At 46.0% G+C, this 19190-nt stretch overlaps 1 pseudogene; it reads left to right on the top strand.

Moving 5' to 3' along the window:
- The window catches only part of Parl-ps1 (presenilin associated, rhomboid-like, pseudogene 1), a 49412-nt pseudogene extending 38383 nt beyond the window's left edge, over window positions 1-11029 (top strand).
- Window positions 11030-19190: the final 8161 nt, after the last annotated feature.

Raw genomic sequence — 19190 nt, 5'->3', positions numbered from 1 at the left:
TTTGTGTGTGTGTTTGTGTGTGTGTTTGTGTGTGTGTTTGTGTGTGTGTTTGTGTGTGTTTGTGTGTGTATGTGTGTGTGTTTGTGTGTGTGTTTGTGTGTGTGTTTGTGTGTGTATGTGTGTGTGTGTTTGTGTGTGTGAGTGTGTGTGTTTGTGTGTGTGTTTGTGTATGTGTGTTTGTGTGTGTATGTGTGTGTGTTTGTGTGTGTGTTTGTGTGTGTGTTTGTGTGTGTATGTGTGTGTGTGTTTGTGTGTGTGAGTGTGTGTGTTTGTGTGTGTTTGTGTGTGTGAGTGTGTGTGTTTGTGTGTGTGTTTGTGTGTGTTTGTGTGTGTATGTGTGTGTGTGTTTGTGTGTGTGAGTGTGTGTGTGTTTGTGTGTGTGTGAGTGTGTGTGTGTGTGTGTGTGTGTGTGTGTGTGTGTGTACCTGGCATTCTGTAATGTAGATTTCATTTTCAGTGATATCTTTATCCTTATATAACTCCAAAGTTGAAAAGAATCTCCACTGATTATAATGGTATTCTCCTGTAATCAATAGACTGAGGCAGGAGTATAATGAGTTAGGGACCAGCATGGTCTACACCACAAAAGACTTTAATTCACAATAAACTAAAGGCTTGAGGATGTAGCTCGATAGTAGATCGCTTGCTCTCTGCATGGAGAAGTGAGGAAACTTGCATTTTGAAAGAGAGAAGAGAGGGCTTTCCTTAGGGCAGAGGACCTATCCCTCCTTTGGTCACTCGGATGAGCATACACTGAGGAAGGCAGGACCAGAGATGGGTGAGCTTCCTAACCAGGCTGTTTCTAGACAACAGAATGAGCTTCTACCCAGCTCCAACACCACAATAGCAATGGGTCACAGAGAAATATCTGAATAATGGCTTAGCATAAGCTCACCTATGAGACAAATTCAACAGATGTTTAGAAACACACAAAATGGTTGGGGATTTAGCTCAGTGGTAGAGCGCTTGCCTAGCAAGCATAAGGCCCTGGGTTCGGTCCCCAGCTCCAGAAAAAAAAAGAAAAGAAAAAAAAAACAATTTAAAAAAGAAACACACAAAATAAGATAAAGGTGTCCTAATGGTATCCTCAGGATTGAGCTAGTACTTGAGGTGTGAACTGGATCATGAAAGGATAGATAAGGTGCTAGAGATAAGACTAACTTGGGCACATATAGTCGGTCCACTATTATTGAAGGGGTCATAGGAGGAGGAGAAGGGTGAAGGTACATGCAGGATTAGGCAGAGTCACAAGGATCAGTCTCCGCTTATTTGGGGGTCCTGGAGAAGGGGTTTTGGGATTGGCAAAAAAATGACTTGAAGTCAATTGATGGTGTACAAGCTGGCAGTCTTGTGTTCCATTCAAGATAGCTCTCCAGAGATCTCCAGATAGTTCAACTCTTGCAGACCAAAAGCCCAGTCTTTTATTTACATATCAATTCAATTTGTTTATTCAGGTACCCTTTTGGTTATCCCATGAATCAGCATATTAGCCCCTTTATTCTTAGAAGGAAACAACAAGTTCACTTTTTTTTTTAACATGGCAAATGAATTCAGAGATCTGTCTGCCTTTATAAGCACAGACAATAAGCCAGCTAGATGGGATCTGGCTCTGAGATCACCATTCTTGCCACTCTGGGCCTAAAGTAGCTCTGTCCCAGGAAGACAAAGAACTCAGGAATCTGCCTGCCTTTGTAAGCACAAACAATAAACTTAGCTGGGTGGGATCTTGCCCTGTGATCACCATTCCCTTAATCTCTTTATCTCCTTAATATTTTTCTGACAAGCTGGCTCATAGTGCACCTGTCCTTGTTCTTTTAAGACCTTGAAGCCCCTCATATAATTCATATTACATTCTTATATTTTTTTTTTGTAGTTGAGAAGTTATATAATTTTGAACACATGTTTGCCAAGTTCTTTCCCACAGCCTTAAGGGCTGCCCTGAAGGTCACAGAGTTCAATATTTTGCTGAGACATACCCTCAGACTCATGCTGCTTTTAATAGAGTCATTAACGTTGATGGGGAGAACATTCCTTGATAACTTTGGGAGGGAGAACAGCTTCCAAAGGAGGAACATAAAGTAAATTATGTACATTATTATACAAACAGGCTCTATGTCCACAACAACCCTCAACTCTCATGGAGGCCCAGAGCCTGCTGACTTTGCTCCAGGGGTGGGAACCATGTTATGCTTACTGTCCCTTCCATGGTCATGCTTTCCACATCAATTGAATGAAGCAAATGCCTCAAAGGACTTGGTGAGACACTGTGACCAAGGCAACTTTTAGAAGAAAGCATATTGGGAGGCTTATGTTTTCAGAGGATGAGTCCATGACCATCACAGTGGGAAATATGGTAGCAGATAGGCATGCAAGGCACTGGAATTGTAGCTGGGAGTTCATATCTTGTAACTGGCTCCTAGTCCTCACTCCGTAACATGGCAGCTCTGATGACTAGTTTTATGTCAATTTGACACAAAGTAGAGTCATTGGACTGGGAGGGGGGGAACTTCGGTTGAGAAAAATGGCTCTGTAGTTGTTTGCATAATAATGACCTCCATAAGCTCATATATTGAATGCTGGTCTCTTGTTAAGAGGACTATTTGAGAAAGATTCGGAGGTGTGGCCATATTGGAGGACGGGTGCTCCTGGAGCCAGGCTATAAGGTTGCAAAAGCCCATGTCATTCCAAGCCTCTCTCAGTCCAATGACTCTACTTTGTGTCAAATTGACATAAAACTAGTCATCAGAGCTGCCATGTCACGAAGTGAGGACTAGGAGCCAGTTACAAACAAGAGCCTAAGCAGATGCCAGGGCTAGCCCAGGCAGTGTGATGTGTGAGCCACCACAACCACAGAGGATGGGAAGGAGGGGATGGCAGGAGCTTTTGAGATAATTTCTGACATCCCTTCTAACCTCTAAGAGGCCTTCCAGCACTACGCTTCTCAGCCAGGGGGTGGGAGATGGGTCAGTAGATAAAAGCTTCTCTAGCTTCTGCATGCGACGGCATGCATGTATACACTTACGAACACATGAATGTACGAGACACACTCCATACATTTATAAGGATTAAAATTCTATGTCAACAAAAACACCTTAGACATAAATGTTTATAGCAGCTTTGTTTATAATAGCCAAAACTTTATGTTCTCCAGTGTTTGCAAAGCTGTACTATAGTCACGCAATGAAATACAATCCACCAGTCAGAGAACTGAAAACACTTAAGATCCTGTAGACTTCCCTCGTGGACTAAGTAAAAGGCTGACATTAAGAATGCATGCCATTAACTGTATCGATATGCAATTTTCAAGCCAGCGAAAACTTATCAGTGTTGACAGAAATTAGACTGTTGGTTGCCTGTAGGATAGAGATGAGCTCTGAGGGGTATAAATGGCATGTGGGGGGGGGAGTATTAAAACGCTTTAGACTGAAGTGGCAGACAGATGTATACATTTGTCAAAACTTATCAATTGTGCACTTAAAAAATCTGCATTTTATCGGTGTAAATTATACTTCAATAAAGTTGATTTAATAAATCCTCCTCCCACTGAACAGCCTACAGCAAGATTATAGCTTCCAAAGACAAGACAGATGTAAATGTGACAGGCTGCCAAGGCAAACAGCAGCAGCTCTCTCTGCCAACCCCTTGCAGCGGGCAAGCAGCACCCTGCAGGGCATTATTAGAAGAGAGCTGTCCTTTAAGAAATGAAGTGCCTGGCATTAGGGGACACAGTTTGAAAGGGAACGGAACGTCTGCCCAGGAGATAGATATCCCAGTCCTCAGCCATAAAGGGAAGGAAGGAGGATGTAGACACGTCCATAGAGGCACCTGCGGCATAGTCTGGTGTTCACAGGATTCTCCCCTTTTTGGGAAAGAAGAATCCAAGTGTCAAGGGCAGTGAGTGTGGGGCAGAGGCACAGCTCCACACTGCCTCTTGCAATAGCCTGGGGTGCTCTTGTCAGAGCCCACCATTCAAGCAAAGCTGGATCCTTGCATTCACCACAGAAAATAATTGCAGAACCTGACTGTATGGGGCAGAGCTAAGGTTTACTAAAAAAGGGACTTTTTTTTTCTTTCTTTTTTTTTTTTTTTTTGCACAGAATTAAGTAAAAGCATTAACAAAAGAGAAGTGTTTAGGGAAAGAAGACACACCTAGAGATATGGGTGTGGGCTTCCCAGAGCAGAGTTTCACTTCTGATCTTGGTGGGTTCTAAAGTTATTATTTTTTAAAGATCAGCTAAGGAATTTGAGTGAAATCGCAGAATGGTGAAATCCAGCTAGGATTATAGCTGATAAAATAAACCCCAGCTATCATGAGAGCTGTTAGGAGTTGGGATGCTGGGTTGGGGATTTAGCTCAGTGGTAGAGCGCTTGCCTAGCAAGCGCAAGGCCCTGGGTTCGGTCCCCAGCTCCGGGGGGGGGGGGGCGGGGGGGGGGGGAGAAAAGGAGTTGGGATGCCTCCACTATAAACTAAGCTATAATCTTGTTTGGGAGGCTTTTAGAAGGTGTCTGGGAAAGGACTAGGTTACCAAGGCATCAGGCACGGTTAGTTGTTATTTTAATGTTCTCATTTGAAAATATTTTTACGTAAAAGAAACGTTGATTCCCAGCTGGCAGGTGAGGTGCTACAGGCAGGCTTTGAGGCGGGGCCTCCTTTTCCCTCCTGTGCTCCCTCCTGCCTCACAATCAGGTGGAACAGGGAACAGTGTCTTTAGTGGACTGCTGCTGGTTTGCGATTGCCCATGTGATCCATGGGAAGAGCGGGGAGGGCAACCATGAATCCCAACCAGCTTCCCGGAGAGACGAGGCTGACTAGGGAGGCAGATCAGACCCCGCACATGCTCTTCATAAGCAGTTACAATTAATCTACTTTTCCTTCACAACTGCAGGTTCAGACACTTTCTAGCTATCTATATTCAATTCGTCTTCAGCTGAAAAGCCAAGTGTGTCAACACACACCTGGGGGGTCCCGTGGGACTTATTAAATCAGGATTCTGAGAGTCAGAGTTGCTAAACCCAAATTAATTGCTGCAAATTCCATTGCAGGCGGCCTTCTTTCCGATGGAATGCAAAACGTTAAGCCAAATCCTTTTGTGGTCTCCAGCTCAGAGAAGACGGATGCATCTACACCACCATAACGACAGAGCTGCTGCCTGTAAGCGAGACCACAGAACTAGATCGCCCCACCAGTGGAAAGGAGAAATTCATTGGGAATATGAAAATGCTGGTGGTTAACTCTCAGGTGGAGAGAGAATAGCCAGAGGCCTTTGTGGGAGTTCAGAGCTGCCATGGTTACCTCCTGGGAGGCAGCGAGACGACTAGCAAGAAGGTGAGGAAAGGCCGGCCAGTTATAAAAAGGGGAGAAGTTTAGCTTCAGGGAGGAAGGTGTGGCAGCCAGATAGCCGGGAATTTTATACTATCAGTGGAGGACTTGAATATGTGTTACAGCTATATGCTAATATAATAGAGAGCCCATTTGCCTGAGGCTGGGGGGAGATAAGAAAGTTTCCTGGTAGTTAGAAACCCATTTCACATGTTTCTAAGGAAGGCTGAGTGTCTCTCAATCTTTCTGTTGATCCTGTCAGAGTCCAGCCTGAACTGAGCTGAGCCCAGACAGTCACTTTTGGACACTGTCAGTGGCACTGCCATTTGAGGCAGTTTGCAAAATTGGAATCTAACACTGCCCATCCAGACAGCTTCATTAGGCCCGTGGTGGGGGGAGGGGTTGGGAGTTGGAATCTAACACTGCCCATCAGGACAGCTTCATTAGGTCCAATGAAAGCTTCCCTGACCTCGTATGCTGATGCTATATGGAATTATTGTGAGATTTGAGGATAGCAGACCCAGTCTAGACCGGGAACCAGCATTTTTTGAGTTCTTTTTATTTATGTGCATGGGTGTTTTGCCTGCCTGTATTGTTGTGCCGATCGGAAGACCCTTCTTCCCATATCCCTGGAAGTTGAGTTACTGACGGCTGTGAGCCACCACGTGGGTAGTAGAACACAGAACCCAGGTACTCAGCAAGAGCTGCAAATGCTCTTAAAGGCAGAGCCATCTGTCTAAGGAACTACAATTGTATCTTCTTTCAAAAGACCAAATTCCAGCATTGGAACTAGTAGTTCCCGCAGCAACTAGTAGCCCGTGTTTGATTCATTTGCTCGCAGCTAGCCAGTAAGTGTTGCTCTAGTTACTCCGTGGCTTCCCCTCAGGCTTGTTTTCGTTCTCTGAACAAAGATTTTATTCTCTACCCAGGAGCTTTCAGGTTCCTCCCCAAGCTTGGGCAAGATGCACATTGGCACTCCAGTGACCCAGAAATCTGATTAAGAGGCAGCTCCAAGAGCATATATACTGTTCAGAGACTGCACCAAACAAGAAGCCTGACATACAGGACTGGACAGAGACGAAAAGTAGGGCTTTTCTGGCCAGGAAGTTGAGGAAACAATATACTTAAGGAAAGGGTTGGTCCAGCTGTGGTGGGGCAGAGGTTGGGAAGAAGGCGTTGCAAGTTTGGGTACAGCGGGGTTGGGGGTTGGCGCTGCGGTCAGGTGAGGGCGCCTCCTTTGGGTAGCGGCTACCAGCAGCTCTCTGCGACCTAGGCCCTGCGGCTGCTCAGATGCAGGTTTAACTTACTTCTTCAGCAAAAATGTGGACTTAGAAAAGCATCAAGGAAGGTCGAACCTCAAAGGTCAGACGCAGGGTCAAATGTAGAGGCATACAATAGAAGTGCCTTGATCCTGCCCCTGGAGGAAACAGCCTTTTTCCCCCTACCGTATAAGAACACTCATGAAGCCCCTTTTCTGCACTGTTGGGTTCACAGGCTGTGCATTCGGGCCAGCTGCTATTTGGCAGTATGAATCACTGAAATCCAAGCTTCAGAGTTATTTTGATGGCATAAAGGCTGATGGGTTGGATAGCATGCGGCCACAAAAAGAAGGAAACCTCAGAACGGAGATTAACAAGTGGTGGAATAGCCCAAGTGGTGGCCAGTGGACTATGACAGGCATCATAGCTGCAAATGCCCTCGAATTCTGTTTATGGAGAGTGCGGTCCCTGCATCAAACCATTCTCAGAGATTTACATCCAACCCCGCATCAAAGGTTCTTTGTTCTCCGATGTTGCTCTCGAGACCTTCAGCCATTTCTCCTTATTCCACATGGCAGCAACTGTGTATGTTTTGTGGACCCTCTCATCTGGCATGGTGAACACTCTGTGGCAGTGTACCCGTCTGCAGCTGTTATTTCCAATTTTGTCAGTTATGCGTGTAAAGTTGCCACAGAAAGATACGGTCGGTCCTTCACTTGGTGCATCGGAAGCAATCATGGCTGTGCTTGCAGCGGTCTGCACCGAGATCTCGGAGGGGAGGCTCGCTATCATCTTCCTCCTGGTTTTCACCTTCTCAGCGGGCAATGCCTTAAAAGCCATCATTGCAATGGATACAGCTGGGATGATCCTGGGATGGAATTTTTTTGACCATGCAGCACATCATGGGGGAGCTCTCTTTGGAGTATGGTATATCGCATATGGATATGAACTCGTTAGGAAGAACAGGGGGCCTCTAATGAAAATCTGGCACGAAATAAGGACTAATGGCCCCAAGAAAGGAGGGGTCTCCAAGTGAAGCAAAGCTGGCCAGTGTGGCGGTGCATCTGATCCTCGTTGCTTGGAAGAGCCTCAGCATAGGCTGCTCCTGTGATTTAAATGTCTTCGGTACATGTCTCCTTTGCAAATTATGGCAAAGTTGTGAAATAAATGTTTATATCTCTAGTTTGTTATTAAAAAAAAAAAAAAGTTGGGATTGAGGGTAGCCAGCACCATAGACAGTTACCTACTGTGAGATAATTTGACTCACACTCCCCAGCCCCTTCCAAACACTCCAACTGGTCTTTCTTGCTGTATGGAGGGGGGGGGGGCATCTTTCAAGTGCTCAGGCTAAGAGCCCAGGGGAATATGTGTGAGGTCAGCTGGTTTGTTAAATATAGGTTAACAGCAAGGGCTGGGGAGATAGCTCAGCCAGTGAGTGCTTGACATTGAGGCTTGAGGAGCGAGCTGAATTGACACATTCCAGTTTAAAGCAAAAGGACCTGTTGAAGCAACCAAGATGGCCAGTGTCCTGAGGAACAATGTTCAAGGTTGCTCTTGGACCTCCACACATATGTACACTCTCACAGATGCACTTCTGAATACACATGGACACACACACACATATACACACACACAGGCACATATACACATGCACACACACACACACACACACACACACACATACACACACTCACACAGATCAATTTGTAAATGCAATGTGATCCCTTCCCTTCTCAGCTTTGTTGGAATAAATCACTTTGAACTGTGATTACTTTGTAAACCGCAGTAAAATGCGGCAGGAGGGCGTGTCTTAGAGGGCCCATGCTGAGGCACCCCCACCCTGAGGTACCAGCCACAGGATCAGTCTAGTATAAAATGCACTCTTTTGGGGCGGGGCATGAGAAGGAGGGTTGAGAAGGTAATAGAGGCAGAGAAAGAGAGGGGACACAAAGAGAAGAGAGAAAGAAGAGAAGAAGCTGGCAGCCAGGAACATGTGAAGAGAGAGGGTGAGGGAGGGAGAGAAAAAGAGAAAAAGAGAGAGAGGGAGGGGGGCAAAGAAAGGCCAGATAGAGAGAGAGGGGGGTCAGAGAGGACTAGAGAGAGGCCAAACTGTCCTTTTAGAGCAAGCCAGGCTCCTACCTGGCTGTTGCTAGGTAACTGCTAGGCGGAGCCTAGAAAAAAAATGCTAAGAGTGAGACCAAATAAAATCTTCCTTTTTAGCATTTATGTAACCCATCAGTACCAAGGACCCGATGGATCTGTGCTGATTGATATTGGGTAGGGTTCCAGATGGAGAAAATGAGGGCATCCCCAGTCTTTGAATCTTTACTGTTGTTTTCCATGGTGGACCTATTTCTTAGTTCTCCACTCAGTGGCAATCTCTAGTCCACTCCAATGTCCACGTTCTGTTTTCCATTTAACTATGTGTTTCAGGTAACATGCTGCCGGCAGCAACAGTGCAATCCACACATGCAGAAACAGAGGCACTACGAACTTCCATGTCTGCCCACAACCAAGAAATCAGTATCCGATACATTTGCCCACTGCAAACTGAAGTTTGCAGGTGATGTATGACCATCATTCCTGAGAGAAGAAATACCAAGTTCAACCACAGGAAGTAACCACTGTTAACTACTCAGAGATGGTGTCTGACTCAAGTCTTTTAAAGGAAGGTAAGTTTGTTTCAGCTCACAGTTCAGGGGATACAAAAGTCTAGCTGGGTGGGAAAGGCATGGTGGCAGGGAACCAGGTCTGTGACGGCAGGAAGCTTCGAGCTCACATCTGCTGTAGATCAGGAAGAAAACAGGTAGAATACTCATGTGCTTTCATGGCTCTGTCCTTTTCCCTGCTTACCCCATCAGAAAGTGTAGCTCACCAGCCCTCTAACTACTTAGGAATGTTAGGACCTTGGCAAGCAAAGCTAGTGTTAACCTAGAGCTATTCCTAGGAGCACCCGTCAGACCTCAGTGCAAAGAGAGGCATTCGCAGGGACCAGAACAAGTTGAGGAGACAAACTAAGGTTGACAGAAACTGGGACAGGCTTTGCAGAGTAGCCTGCTGGAAAGGGAGAGCTATGCGAAGGAAGAGCTCAGGAACTCCGCCTTAATGTTCCTTAGAGACTCAGACCCTAGGCTGCGTATTTGTAGGATGGAATCCAGGACCTGGCAAGAACTGCTGTCTAAAGGCCATGAGGTATACAAGCCTCAGGACTCACACGTGTCTGGTGGGTGTTCACTTCTAACCAGCCAGAGGGGAGACCGTGTTAAATACCTATAGCGTGTAGCAAAGACTTTATGAGGCCATAATATTGTACTGAGACTAACCCCTAGGCTACTTCAGGACCCCAAATCAGAGTCTAAGAAAGAGTCTAAGAGAATGAATTTGATCATCCAATAACTAAACTACAAGCCTAAATCCAATTCTGTTTAAAGAAAGGCGTCAAAATCCAGATGCTCAGTAAAGTAACATTTTACAGGGTCTAGTAGGATACAATCTGAAATGAATGTTAAGCCGGATGTAAAGCGCAGTGCCCTATAATCAGAGGGGAATGGAGGGTGGAAACAAAGACCGAGATCCTGAATCCTGGATTTATTTTTGTCCCTTATCCAATCCCCCTTTTAATGAGCAATTGATTTTAGCTCTGTCAGCCTGTCTCGATATGAAGTTACTCTGTTTATTCCCAGATGATGTTCTTGACATCTAATTAGCTAAACATTTACCAAAGCTCGGATGCCTGCTGACAGCTACTTTCTTGAAAGAGCCAAGAACCTGGGCTTGCCTGGATTAGATGAGATGTAGCTCACCATGACACATGTGGGAACAATACATAGATGGATTCCTTCCACATAGGTCATTTGTCCATTTTCTTCTTAGCCCCGGTAGGTTTTGTTCGTATGTCCCCAAGCTACACTCCGCCATTTACCTGCTGTGATCACAAAGCAAAGAAAGCTACGAAGTAAACACTGACTAACTCCCACAAGACACATGGGGACACAGGGGGCTTCATTTAAATGGTGCTCTGCTTTTCTCTGTGATCCATGGGGGATTGTGAAAAATTGTTTCCTTTTCTTTCGTGAGCACGTTAAAAAGTGTCCCAACATTCATTCAATAGCTATGATTTTTACTCATAGCAAACAGCCCAGCCTAGCGAGCCTGCAGAAGGCAGTGGTCACCTGGCTGGAGAATGGACCACTCTGTAACCAGGAGGGTGGATGATGTAAGTCTCCATTGGAGCTTCTAAGTAGTAGACTGGGGACATAGGCCGTGTTGTTTTATTTTTAAAAGTCCAATTCAAATGTCAGTTTTTATTTTAAATACGTAGATCCTTGCTTCCAAAGTAAGTCAGTCTCTCTCTTTCTCTCTCTCTCTCTCTCTCTCTCTCTCTCTCTCTCTCTCTCTCTCTCTCTCACACACACACACACACACACACACACACAAACACACACCCAAACATGTACACATAAAGCCCCACTAAAGCACACACATATACAACTCTTTCCACAAATACAAAACCCTCACATACACATGCAAATATACATAAAAGCATACAAAAACATAACCCATAAACACACATGCATACACACACACACACTCCATCCCCCAACATTTCTCATTATGTGTAGCACTGTATACCAAAGTGACAAGGAGTCAGGGTCACTCTCTGACTCTGCTGGCACCAAGTTGCAGGACCATACAATAGGTACAGGTGCTATTATGCTGTGTATCCAGAGTTTAGTTGTCCCCTTCAAATCTCTTATCCATGTCCCTATGTGGGTGGTAGGGCTCTGATCCACAATGGCCCTGTACTGTGAGACCCTGTAACTGTTCTACCATCCCAGGACATTATCCAGGGCCAGCCACACAGGGCTGCATGCAGGCACTAATTAGAAGGAAGCTGGGGTTGTTTGCTAGATGATGAGGGGGAAGTCAGTGATTTAATTCTGCCCACTCTTCTTCCCTGTGGGGTTTCTGAAGGGAAGCAGTGACCTCCTCATGGGTACAAAGCTTTCTCCAGATACATGTTCTGTTGTAGCTGCCACTCTGGACTCTGCTGGACTCCTCTGGTCTCTGCTGAAGTCCAAGAAGCATTTGTTTCTAAGGGGCTTAAGCGAAGTCGGGCACGCCACTGGGGCTGCTGTTCTTTCTCCTGGAACCTGTGTGGAGCACAGAAGCCAGTTCTCTAGCAATCTTAACATTTCCCCAGATGTCTGGCTTCCTCTCTCAAACATGCCACCTGTGTGTTTGGTCTCTGCCAGCATGGCTCCAGACGGGAACTCCCCACCTCACTGGGAAGCCTGTTTCTCTAAGAAGAAAGCTTAAAAATGAACAGACTCCCTCTTCACTACTTCTTGGTTCCTTCTTCCTTTCACTGTGTAAGACACAAGTCAGCACGCGCTAAGGCTGGCCTCCCATTGCTCAAGTGTGGTGTTGATACAAACTTCCGCTCATCTAGTTTTCTGTCCTTGTTCTTGCTTTTTCCTTCTTTCCTCCATTCTTTCGTCTCCTCCCTCTCCTCCTTCTCCCTCCCTCCAACCCTTTCTTCTTTCTTTTTTCACTTTCTCATTCCCCTGTTTCCCTCTCCTTTCTGTACCAATTTCCTTCCTTCCTTCCTTCCTTCCTTCCTTCCTTCCTTCCTTCCTTCCTTCCCTCCTTCCTTCCCCCCTTCCTTCCTTTTACTCAAAACATACAATTTGGAAACATCACTCAAGAACACTAACTAGTGTGTGCCTTGAGGAGTCCCTTAGGTGTTTTTGGAAGTTCTTGGAGGCAGTCTGCTCCTAGCAGAACTGTGGGCCCTCCTTACTGCAGAGCCAGGTGACGAGTGTGCTGCGGTGTCATTTCTGCCCTCAGATGCCAGCACCGACTGCAGCCACCCCTCAGATTTCCATTTCACAGCACAGCTCTTTCTTCTGTGCACAAAATGGAGCTGAGACTCAAGACAGCTACTTGACGGCACACGGGTGACAAACACGTGGATTTAAAGTATCTGATAGAATAACTGATAGGAGTGAAAGCACTCCATTGTCACGGCGCTTTCTGGCCAGCGTCCCAGGACCCCACATTGTCTAATGTCCGATGTCACCTCTGAAGGCACACAAAGCCCAAAGGTATCTGCCTGATAAGTAGGGTCACTTCTGTTTTCTTTACCAGATGTTAGGATCCACACATCTTGCTGTCTGCCAACAGGTGGATATGTCACTAAGACAGAAAGTCTTCTAATCTGATTTCTGTCTCTGTGATCAATACAAAGACCCAAAGCAACTTTGGGAGGAAAGGGCTTGTTTTAGTGTATTTGCTATATATCCATCATTGGAGCTGAGGCACAAGCTTGAAGTGTAAACCATGGAAGGAAGCTGCTTTCTGGCTTGTTCCCTGTCTACTCAGCTACCTTCCGTATATATCCCAGGCCCAACCGGCTAGGGATGGGACTGCCAATGGTGGGCTGGGCCTTCCTACATCAACTATCAATTAAGAAACTTCCCCATAGACATTCCCACAGGACCATCTGATTTGGTCAATTCTTTATCTGAGGTTGTCTCTTCCCAGGTGACTCCAGTCTCTGTCTAATGGACAAAAGTTACTCAGCATAGGAGACTGCTTGTGTCCTCGAGGCAGAAGTGTTTTCCGGTCCCCCTTACTCACTGCTCTCCTCTTCTGGAACCTACCCCCACTCTTCACTCTGCCAGCTCCATCTTCTGGGTTTTTGGCTCCTGTGTTGGCCTTCAGCTCTTAGTGCATCCAGCTGTTTTTGGAGTGTTGCTACAAATCCTTGAGAGAAACTGGACAAAACCAATTTACAAATGGGATTTAAAGTGTGTCACCATTGCTTGTGCTGTTTTGATGGTGTATTAACTGGCCTTCTCCTCCCTTATCTTTTTTCACTCCCCCCCTCCCCCGCCAGGTTCAATCAGAGGAAAAGTGGGTTTAAATGTAGGCTTATTTATTTATTTATTTATTTATATAACCGATACTTGGGGGAAATTGGACTTCCATGTCCCTATACTTTCCAAAAATGACATAACGAGCATCAATGACAGGCTAACATCACAGCTCTGAGCCATCAGAGCAAATTGCCGTTGCAGCCCAGCTGTGCCCAGGGTCTCTCGCTCGGAAGGCAGGCTCAAGACTGCAAACCAGTGCGCAGCAGCATTTAGCATTCAGCTCACATCACCCAGACTGAAACGCAGCGTGCTAATGACAGAGAGAGCTGAATGCCACGAAGTCCCCGCTGTACTGGTTCTAAAACCAGCTGGATGCACTGGGAGCTGAAGGCGGACACAGGAGACAAAAAAAAAAACCTCGAAGGTATGGAGCTGGCAGAGTGAAGAGTGGAGGTAGGTTCCGGAAGAGGAGAGCAGTGAGTAGCTCGGGCATGAACACACTTTGGCCTTGAGGACCCAAAGCTAAAAGTAGTTCTTGCTTGGCTCAACCCCGTGGGCTGAATGATCTAATTACATCTAACCAAGGAAAACAAAGAATTGCATCAGTTCAAACATCTGAGAAGCCAAGGTCATAGCTATCCACTGGCACAGCTGGGTCCGGAATCCAAAAGAGGCCATCTGTTCCTTTCCCCAGTATTTGAGTTCTGGCTTCTTCACTGCATGCTTCATCCACAGGTGGTAGATCTATTCTACCAGGAGGAGGGAAGATACACCCACTTTGGGTAGCACCATTATCTAGGCTGAGAATTTTAAACTAAGAAAGAGTTGATAAAGAGAGCTGGGCATGGTGTCCATGCATTAATTCATCACTTTCTGCTCTTGACTGTGGATATAATATGTCCAGCAGCTTCACATTTCAGCTGCCTTGAGATCCCCACACAGTGATGGAATCTGGAATTGTGTGAGCCAAATAAACCCTTTCTCTCTAAAGTTGTATTGTCAGGGTATTTACCACAGGGACAGGAAAGGAAACAGGCATTCAGCATCATCTTTTCCATGACTTCAGCCCACCTGTTGGCCACACCCCTGCCTAGCTAGGGCTTAGCAACTGACGACATGGGGTCAAGGGAGGCCTAGAGAATGGGCCCAGGAAGCTTCCCCTGACAGAACTCTGATCAGCAGCAAGGGAAACCCAACCAAAATGCCAATTCATTCTCCTGACATTCATGGATCTGCTAATGAGTGTTCAGAATAATTATTCCTACCTTCGAGCTACCCACAGAATAAAAGGCGTGAGTGTAAAAAATAGCTATATGGGTTTCAAAGGTCTTTCTTATTGAAATGACAAAGTGGAGAGGTTCCTTCCTCTGTCCCTGGATAATGAGATCGCATCCATGAATTTCAAGAAATGTCTTTCTCCCAGAGGCTCTTTGTTCCACAAAAGAGCTGGGTGTTCAGTGTTAGGGGGGCTGATGAAGTTCCAGAGCAGCCTGCCAAACTTGAAGACAGAGACATGCCCACAGAGACACTAAGAGAGGGAGAGGCACTTACAGAGATAAATGAGCACAAAAGTCACAGGCACACGGCAATATACAGGATACCAGAAAAACAAACACTCACAAACAAATGAAGCTGGAAACGGGAAGAAAGCAGCAATGTTAAATCTTGAGTTTTATGTTCTATCTGGCATGTTGTAAACTGATGGTGAGTTAAAGCAGTCGCCAGACCACTTAGATGCGTCAGAGCTGTCTTGATCCCTTTGGAGGTCGAATGACCCTTTCATAGGGGCCACCTAAGACCATCGAAAACACAGATATTTACATTATGATTCATAACAGTAGCAAAATTACAGTTATGAAGTAACCGTGAAAGTAATTTTATGGTTGGGGTCACCACAGCATGAGGAACTGTACTAAAGGGGTCACAGCGTGAGGAAGGGCGAGAACCACTGCTTTAGAGGACAGGCAGTTTCACTTGCAGACCTTTTTAAGGCAGTCACTCCAAGCGATTTTGATCTGTAGCCACCCTTAATCTCCTGACACATCTTTGCAGACACTTGCTGGCCTGAATTTGGTCTCTCCCCATCCTTTTGGTGTTGCTTAAAATCTAGATGGTCTCTTCCTGGGTTTATAGGTAGATTTGCTATTGTCAGGTGTGTGTGTGTGTGTGTGTGTGTGTGTGTGTGTGTGTGTGTAACAGTAATTATTGAAGAGAAGGTCAGGAAATTGAGAAAACATGGGAGGACTAGGGACAGGGAGAGGTGGAAATGATATAAACACAGCACTCATGTATGGAATTCTCAAAAGTTTAGAAAGAAAGCTGCACGTCATCCGCTAGGACAGGGGAACTGAAGAGGAGGAACCTGCTGCAGAGCAGAGTGGGGGCCATGCCTTTGGAAGGCAAACTTTGCCTTTCTGCCCCTTCTCTCAGATGTCAGACACAAGGTTCTGATGAAACACATGCTTTTGCTTTGGAAATTCCCTGGAAATGAATGACCTTGGATAGGAAGCTGTGGCAGTTTGAATGAGAATGGTCTCCAGTGGGCACATATATTCGAATGCTTGGTTCCTGGTTGGTAGATCTGTTTGGGAAAGTTTAGGAGGTGTGGCCTTGTTGAAGGAGTGTTGCCACTGGAGTGGGGTGGGCTTTGAACTTTCAAAAGTCCGTGCCGTTCCCAGTTAGCTTGCTCTCTGCCTCATACTTGTAGATAAGGATATAAGCCCTCAGCTATTGCTTCAGTGACAAGCCTGCCTATTCTACCATGTTCTCCACCAAGATGGCCATGAACTGATACTGAAACTCTAAATCCTCGAGTTAAACACATTTTAAAATAAGTTGCCTTGGACAAGGTGCTTTGTCACAGCAATAGGAAAAAAAAACTAAGAGAGTAGAATGAACAAGTTAGGTGACAACATAATTCAGAAATTAAATGTATAGCTTTTGAAGAGAGACTGCTGGATTCAGATCTGTGTCCTCAGCTCTAGGGCTGTGTATTTGTGTGTTTTTGTGCCCCCTTTCCCTGGAGATAATAGCACTTTTCTCTCTGGGCCAATCTAACTAAGACAGGTAACTCTGGGAGGCAATGTCAGAGTGAGGCAGCTGCTGCTGTAGTTATTTCCCCTTAAGCTCAGAAGCCTTCAAGAGCAGCACCCTGCATCCTCCCCACAAGTCAACTCTGGTGTCTCTGACCTACCAAGTCTTCATCCTTTCCAGAGGCTGGGTGTCTACTGAGGGGAGCCAGCTGTATATGGACAAGGCACTGGGCGTCCACTACCGCAGACTCTATCAGTCTGGTGAACTTTGCAGAGCACAGTGTGTGTGATATGAGGCTGTGGTGGACAGAGCAGCCATCAGAGTCCAACCTCGCTTCTCTTAACGTCATCTCTGGGGCAGCATTTTTTCCAGTCCTTGCCTGCCTTGGCCAGGATGTTCACAGGCCTGGAAAAGGATAGAGAAACCTCCCCAAGGAGGACAGAAATGAAATAGGAGGATCGGAGGGACTCTGGAATTAGGGAAACATGCACATCCTCTCTACGGTGCTGCCTGTACTAAGACAGTCCAACGCTGTTCCAACATCTAAGACCAAGGCTGGTTGACCTGGGCCAGACTCCTGACTTTTGAGAACTCAGGAGATTTGGCAACACCAGGCTAGGCTTCCTGTTTGGCAAAGTCAACCTGGAGCTATAATGTCTAAGCCCCACTTCCCAGGTATGTGCTTACTGGTGTTCTGGTCTCCTTGGCTCCTGATATCCCCGGTCAACCTGTTTTCTGTATTCCTATCCCAGCCTCTCATGATGCCTAATCTGGAACTGCAACCTCTTATATGTGCTCTGAGCAGGTTACCTAGAAGAGGGCAAAGCTTATGGTTCCTAGCTTCCGGGGTGAACCCTGACTCACACCCTGATCCCCGCCCCCAGCCAGACTGAGCTCTAGTCACCCCTCCCCCAAGCCCTCCATGTTCGGAATGGGACAAGAGGCACAAGTGTCGCTCTCCAAGCCGCCTTATTTGTGCATCATGATGTAACAGTTCCTTCACCTTCCTGTGGAATTAAACATACGGGTCTAAAAAAATGCCTGCCTTCTGTGAGCTGGCTTAGACCATTAATTACCGTTCCTAAGGATCTGGCTGCATGCTTCATGCTATTACGTCCTTTGCAATTTTAATTACATTCTAATCAAAGCTTTTACATGGCCCATTTTAGGGCTTTCAGTTTAATTATCAGCATTAACAATATTCTGCTGTTGCTTTACAGAGCCCTTCTGGCCATTTATCTTTAAATGTTAAGTATTTATATAAACGGACACCTCGTGGTCCAGAATTTTAAGTGGCCATCCACTGAAGTATAATTACTCTCCCTCTTTCTCTCTGGCTGAAATTGCAGAGCCAGGTTAAAGCTAGGATCAAATCAGGCTCAAGGACTCAGTTTTTGAACAGTGTCACTTTTTCTTGCATTTGTATTCCTGCCTTTGGATCTGAAAATTTTAATTTCAATTCAGATATTAATTTTTTTAAGTTTCATGTGGATTTTCCCCCCTCTGGATTTAAAATTGTGTCTTATGAACTAGCACTTTTTGTTTCATTTTCTTTTTAAAATACATTCGTGTGCTATGTGAGTGAGTGTGTGTGTGTGTGTGTGTGTGTGTGTGTGAATTCCGTGGAGCATGAGTGCCAAGCAGAGGACAACTTGCAGGAGTTGGTTTTCTCCTTCAACCAAATAGGTCCTGGGGATCAAACCTGACCCGGCAGTGAGTGCCTTTACCCGCTGAGCTGTCTCACTGACCCTTACGTTCATTTTCAGGATTGTTTGTGAATGTGACTGCTGGGATGCTTTTTGAAATCTAAGCTTTGACCTGGGTGATAAGTTCATTTAGGCTTTCACCTGCCTCACCCCTACCATTTAGCAATCGTGTGGCTCTGTATCAAACCTACAGCCAGAGAGAACAGCTGGAGAGGGCCACGCTGGGGGCTGGGAACAGGTGGTACATGAGTGCCATGTACAGCGGGTCACAGAATCGTATTGTGATGCCTCTCCCTGGACTGCTGATCCCAAACCTGCTCAGCTGATGATTTAGACACACGAGTCTCTCAAAGTGCAGTCTGTCACATTAGCTGCCAGAATATGACATCAAAGACGTAGCACCTTGCACAGCAACCAAGCCCAGCAATCTGGAAATCTGGAGCAGAGTGAAGGGATTGCTCTCAGCTTTGAAAAGACCACACTGGCTGGGAACTCAGCCTGGAAAACATCAGTGTTAACCGGCTGTAGTCAACAACGAGAAGAGCCCCGTAGAGAGAGCAGCTCTTTTTCCTTTCCTCCTTCTCCCAGGGCCTGCAACCAGGTTACGTTGCCATCAAAGACCCCTTAGAACAGAGCTGTGCAACATGCAACTCTCAAAAGGGTAAGACACCTCACTGTCAGTTTGTATTTCCACTGTTCCCCTACTCGATCCCACAAGGGAAACCACAGAGCTGACTTACTCTCCTGAGAGACAGTTCACTTGGTCCTCTGTGCATTCGTTGCAAGGACAGAATTACATCTAGAAGTGGCTCCCCAACCTCCACTTCAAGGTGGTGACAGTTTTGCACCTAGAACCTGAGGCAACCTCCCCACACAGGCAGCCACTTGCTTCCAAGCCTAGAATGACCCAGTGACAGAGACTATTTTGGACCTCACCTCAAAACACATCACGACACCTGATAACTTTTGCTGATTGATGGCCAACACCAAG

The sequence above is a fragment of the Rattus norvegicus genome, chromosome 1 (genome assembly GCF_036323735.1).
Source record: "Rattus norvegicus strain BN/NHsdMcwi chromosome 1, GRCr8, whole genome shotgun sequence".
Lineage (NCBI taxonomy): Eukaryota > Metazoa > Chordata > Mammalia > Rodentia > Muridae > Rattus > Rattus norvegicus.
The sequence above is the reverse complement of the archived record's forward strand: the minus strand, read 5'-3'. Positions and strand labels throughout refer to the sequence as shown.